This window comes from Capsicum annuum, chromosome 12, assembly GCF_002878395.1.
Source record: "Capsicum annuum cultivar UCD-10X-F1 chromosome 12, UCD10Xv1.1, whole genome shotgun sequence".
Lineage (NCBI taxonomy): Eukaryota > Viridiplantae > Streptophyta > Magnoliopsida > Solanales > Solanaceae > Capsicum > Capsicum annuum.
The window spans coordinates 229,740,928-229,747,311 of NC_061122.1; the positions used below are offsets into that span (position 1 = coordinate 229,740,928).

At 38.7% G+C, this 6,384-nt stretch overlaps 1 pseudogene; it reads left to right on the forward strand.

Annotated features, from left to right (window-relative positions):
- The first annotated feature begins 1,091 nt into the window (after positions 1-1,091).
- LOC107848828 lies at positions 1,092-6,002 on the forward strand (annotated as a pseudogene).
- The last annotated feature ends 382 nt before the right edge of the window (positions 6,003-6,384 follow it).

Genomic DNA, 6,384 nt, shown 5'->3' on the forward strand with positions numbered 1-6,384 from the left:
TTCCAGTTGTGTAATTTGCTCCAGCTCTTAGGATAGTGTTTGTACGAGCTTCTATATACTTAGAGCTCACAAAATATTGTACTTACTGTTATGAATCGGACAGAATAAGCAAACCACAAGCAAATAGAAAAGACAAGAACACAGATTTACGTGGAAATTCTTGTGGGAAAAACCACGGGCAGAGGCGGAGGAATTCACAATGATGGAAAAAGAGTACAATGAGGAGACTATGTCACAATTTGATGTATTTTTCTGAATAACCCGAAACAGCTAGCCCACTAAGCGCACTTATATAATACGTGCGTACAAATAAGTTCTAGGCCCAAATACATAAAGGTCCATACCGCGGGGCTTCGCCCTCGCACCCCATTGAGATCAGTGGTGGGCTCCGATATCGGGCCGATTGAAAACCACAGACCTCATTGAAAATCACAAACATGGGGCGCACCGTGAAACTTTTATGGCCGGATCAACAAAATTCGGGTCACAACTCTGACAGTTATGAACTTGTCATTGCACATGATAACAAAAGGAATCTCATTCCACATGCATTCATGTGTGGAAGTAACTTGTAATTTGCACCGTCTGGATTTCGAGAGTCAAACTTTTTAACTTTGAGCTTGAATTCGGGCATAGAATCTTTAAGTTTTTTGAAGTCACAATATTAACAGTCAAAATATTTTCGTAGTCAAACGGAAAAAAACATGGTTAAAGAATAACTCATTTGAATCTTGAAAATCGAACAGTGCCGCATAAATTAGGACAGAGTAGTTACTACCTTACGTGCTTTGCTTAATAAGCTCTTATCAGTTATTGAGAAATTTGCATCTAAAATTTAGTCTACCAATAATATTTTCTTAAGCTGTAGTAAAACTTAATTTTAGTTATCCTAACATAATAAAATATAATTTGACCTTTTTTTCTAATAGAAAATGGACTTGCCCTTTTGAAAGGTCAAGAGCCAGCTGAAAAAAAAAAAGAATAAGTGACTTGGTAAATGCAAATTTGCTTTATTAAATATGAATGTAGATTCAATAAGGACCACATGGGTGCAGATAGCAGAATATTGTCGACGACTATTTTCAAATATTTGACCTAGTCAGCTTTGAGGTATGTTTTAATACATTGATATATATAGTATACGTAGGTAAAGGGAATAATGAATAGTTAGAGTGTGTTATTCGCGAAAAAGTGATAGTTGTGTTATTCGTGAAAAAGTGATAGTCAGGTGTATTATTGACCATTATCTCTTTAAAGATGGCTACATGGGTTCAGATAGCAGAATATTATGGATGGCTATTTCAAATATCTGGCCTAGTCAGCTTCGAGGTGTGTGTTTTAATACATAGATAGTCATAGTTTACGTAGGTAAAGGGAATAACGAATAGTTAAAAGTGTGAAATTGGTGAAAAGGTGATAGTTCAGGTGTGTTGTTGAACGTTACCTCTTTAATGACGGGCGCATTTGGCGTGTCATGATAGTTGAGTATAAGTGTATAATATAACTAAAATATTTGAGGATTGCTTTTATGGTAGTTGCAACTTGCAACTAATACAGTAGTTCTGGAATATAAAGTTCTCAGCAAAGATGAATTGAAAGAGAAGAAAGTACCTAAACTCCAATATCTGTCTTAGTTCATCACATTTTGTTTTAATCACAATGTCTACTAACCAATATCTGTCTTCAAAGGCTCGTCTTGAACGACTTGACTTTATATTTAGCTCACCTGGAGTTTCAACAGATACAGTCAAGTTCGTTAAATGCGAATTCAAATTCCTAGACATTTTTCTTAGTTTGCAAAGCTTCACAAATGAACCTGACTTGCTAGATGTAACTCAGAAAGTCCACGCGTTGTTTCAAGATGCGCTGGTTGACTCTTCGAGGTTACATCTAGCAGAGTACTCTGATTTTTGTACCTTTATGGTACAAAACAAGATTTGGAGATTGAAGTCAAATACTCCTTTCCTAAAATATCATCATTACGGCTTTCAGTCGACGAGGATGGTATTGTTATTCCCGAATTTGTAAAGGAGTTCATCAATACTGTGATCAATAATCTTCATGATCTAGCGAAGCAGCGTGGGGATGATCCTGAATCATCATGTTATTATGTTATGAGGGAATTGAGATTGCTGCGAACTTTCGTCTGTTTTGTTTCAGAGAGGTTCATAGATTTTCAGAGCCAAGATAAAGCTGATTTCTTCGCTCATGTTTTAACTGTGGCTGGCCACGCATCAATGCTTGCTTGGTTGTACTTCTCAGGCCATGGCTATGATAGTCAACATGTGGATCTAGGTGAAATCAATGTTTTGCTTTTCTTGCAAATGAAATTTAAGCCCATTCAGCCGAGCGTACGCAAGATCTACATTGCAGTTCTGCGAGTTCTAAGGTTGGCAATACAATCAGGACAATGGTGTTCCAACATCCAAAATCATGACCATCCAGCTGACGTAGAAGCGGACCTTATGGAGACAATCCAACACGGTTTCATGGAGCTTCCGACTAATTGTAACTCCCAGCAGAGAGTTCTTTTGAAGGATAACTTGGCAGCCCTTCAGGAGATGCTCAACCTATTGAGAGCCGATATCTTCGATGTGGCGACTCAAGATCTTGAACTTCTCCTTCGAGATATTGACACTGTAATTATTGATGTCGGAATTCTGGTTTACTTGTTATATAAAGGCGAGGCAGAGGAGGAGGAGAAGGAAGTCATGGCACTGTCAGAAGTCATCCCTACACAAGTTATTGATTTGTCAGGCAACATTCGACGTATAATTAGCACTGTGAAACTAGCGCCCATTCGGAAGGCATTTCAATCTAATTATTTACCAAGGATTCATGGACTAGGCTATGTTGATTTCCTTTTAGACAATGTAAAGGAGTTTCAAAGCCGCCATTCAGATTCACTAGCTTCTGTGGCAACCCAACTTCAAATAATTCAAAAAGAACTCGATAGCTTGCAACCTTTCCTGGAGTTTGTTGCACAAAAGCAGCACAATGATCTCGACAAAATTCAAAGCTGTGCTACACAATTGATTGGCAAAGCATATGAGGTAGAATGCTTACTCTATGCTTGTATAAGCAAAAAAGCTCCTGTGTGGTGCTTCGAATATTGGTTCTTGGATATCATAGAGGAGATTACTCTTGTTAGAGATGAGGTTGCAGAGATCCATGAAAAGAAAACGGTTGGGGATGCCATGTACACTGTCGCAGCTCATACTTCATCAAATTTGGCAAGGTCTCCAAGGATGACTGAAGAAATTGTGGGTTTCAAGGATGTCATACAAACGTTAAGAGGACAACTAATAAGTGGCACCAAAGAGCGAAGAGTTATCCCAATTGTTGGCATGCCGGGTCTAGGCAAGACGACTCTGGCCTACAGACTCTACTTTGACAGGTTAGTTGTTCCTCACTTTGACATTCGTGCACAGTGTTGTGTCTCTAGAGTATATTAACGTGCAGAATTGTTACTGGAGATTCTACAAGCTGTTACCGGCGAGGAATCTAAACATAGAGGAAAACTTGCTGACGAATTAGCTAATGAGCTTCGCAAAGCTTTATTCTCCAAAAGATACCTAGTTCTTCTTGATGATGTGTGGGAAGTTAATGTTTGGGATGATCTAATAGGTTGTTTCAATGATGCCAGTAATGGAAGTAGAATCATTCTAACAACCCGAAATTTTGAAGTAGCCAATTACACTAGATTTCAAAGTGATCCCCTTCAACTTCGTATGTTCAACGAGGATGAAAGTTGGGAGTTACTCCGGAAAAAGGTGTTTGGTGAAGAAAATTGCTCTACTCTCCTAACAAAAATTGGGCGGCAAATAGCCGAAAAGTGTGGTCAACTGCCTTTGTCAATTGCTTTGGTAGCTGGTATTCTAGCTGAGATGGAGAAGAAAGAAGAATGCTGGGAACAATTGGCCAACAATTTAGGTCCCCACATTCACAAAGACTCGAGGGCCATTATAGAACAAAGTTATCAGATTTTACCCTATCATCTCAGGTCGTGCTTTCTATATTTTGGATCATTTTTAGAGGACAGTGTGATTGATGTTCCAAGGTTAACACGGTTGTGGATCTCCGAAGGATTTATAAAAAGCTGTGAAGGCAAGAGCTTGGAGGATACAGCAAAAGGTTATTTTGAGAATCTTCTTGGAAGAAATTTAGTGATGGGAACGAAGAGGAGATATGGAGGTGAGATCAAAGCATGTCGTGTTCATGACCTATTGTATGATTTCTGCAAGGAGAGAGCAAAGGAAGAGAATCTTCTCCTATGGATGAAAATGTAATGTACCATGGTACTCTTTTGGTTCGATTAATCAACTGTTCAAGTTATACTAACAATTAATCTAATGATTAGTTTTACTAATATCTATATTCGCAGGGGTGAAATTGATAATCCTTCTTCCCACTTTCACTGTAACGAGCAACTTGTTCATCGCCTGTCCATTTATGGCAATCTGTTTAGTATTGGAGAATGGAGCTCTCACGCGTGTTGGTCTCATGTTAACTCTATAATCTTGCATAGCAATTGCCTTCTATTTATCCACCTCTGCCTCATTTTCCTCAGCTCCAAGTTTCTAAAAGTATTGGATTTGGAGTTCATTCCAATTCATCCTTTCCCGACTGGTCTAGTTTACTTGAGGTATTTTGCTGCACAAACTGAAGGGTCATCGATTTCATCATTCATAGCCGATAGTCGGAACCTTGAAACTCTTATATTACACCAAGAACAAATATCGCTACCCATTACACTCTGGAAGATGGTTAAACTGAGACATCTGCATATTTCAGCTTGCCGCTTCACTATAGGAAATCCAGTAGAGTTCTTTCGATAACACTGAAGTACTTTATGATCTGAAAACTCTTTCCACTCCATATTTTTCTAGTGTCCTGGAAATGGATTTGATTTTGAGTAAAACACCTAATCTTCGGGAATTGAGTTGCAAAATCAAGGGCGATTTCGACTTGCAGTACTATGTGTTGAAATTTGCTAGACGGATCGAAAAGCTGAAGATTGGTCGTATATCCACATTATGGAGGGATCACATCATCCCCTTTTTCATCTCTGCACCAAATCTGAGAAACTTGACTCTAGACGACTTTTCCCTGCATCTTGGGCACTTATCAGAAATTGCTTCGCTTCAGAACCTTCAAGTGCTCAAACTGAAAGGCATTCGCTTTGGTAAGGTCTGGGTAGTGAGCGATGGAGAGTTCCCTGAACTCAAAGTCTTGAAACTACAACAGATAGATAACTTACGGGAATGGATTGTTGATGATGATGCCTTTCCTAAGCTTGAATGCTTGGTTTTGCGTGAATGCCACTGTCTTAAGGACATCCCTACTTGGTTCGCGGAGATCTCTTCTCTAAAGTCCATTACGATAGTGGATTGCCAAAAATCTGTTGAAGAGTCAGCTAGGGATATTTGGAAAACACAAGTTAACGAGTATCAGAATTCAGCCTTCGAGGTCTTCATCTCCAAGAGAAAACCAAATCAGTTCCGATTCAGGTACACTACTGAGAAAAAAATGTAAAATTCTCCAATTTATCTAATGTGCCGTTTATTACTAATTGCTTATCGGAAACAACGTCTCTACCTCTGAGTTAGGGGTAAGGTCAGCATACGCTCTAACCTCTCCCAGACCCCACTTAGTGGGACCATACTGGGTATGTTGTTGTTGCCTTTTACTACTGTTGTTCCTTTTGTTTGACACCTTGGTCAAAATAATTGTTTCTTTCTTCTTTTTTCCTATAGATGATGGTGATGGTGATGTCGATGAGGGCAAGGAGGAGTAGGAAGCGTAGAAAGATCAGTAAGAATATAATTAAAGGAAAAGGAAGACTAGGAAGAGGATGGTGAGCATTAACCAAAGCAATTTAGAAAATCATGAGCTTTTAAGTTTAAATGTGTTTTTATATTTTGTTCTTGTTGTAAACCTTAAGCTTTTCCATTCATTTAGGTTTAAGGAAACAGTTGAATCTTTTCAACTTTCTTTCGGTTTATGGCTGAGTTGTTATTTGTGTTTAATGTCTGTTGCGACAGTCTTCATGTTTCGAGAAACTAGTTATAATATAAACCCGAGTTACTTGTTTAAGTTGACAGACTCTACAATCAGACATCTTGCCACTGGTTGTATAGAAAGTCGACAAGCTAAAAACTGTCACAGTTCATTCAGTGATGAAGTTATAGCTGCCTATGTAGAAACCTGTGGGGAGTCTTTAAAGGAACTGTATCCCAATTGTGTCTGTCAATAATAAGCTTTCACACAACGCTGCAAGACAAATGCAACGTTCCATGCATTTCTTGTTGGACTATTGTTCAAATAGAACAAACCTTGGTTCAAAGGGATCACAAACCAGCCTCAAACACTTGCTCTAAGTTT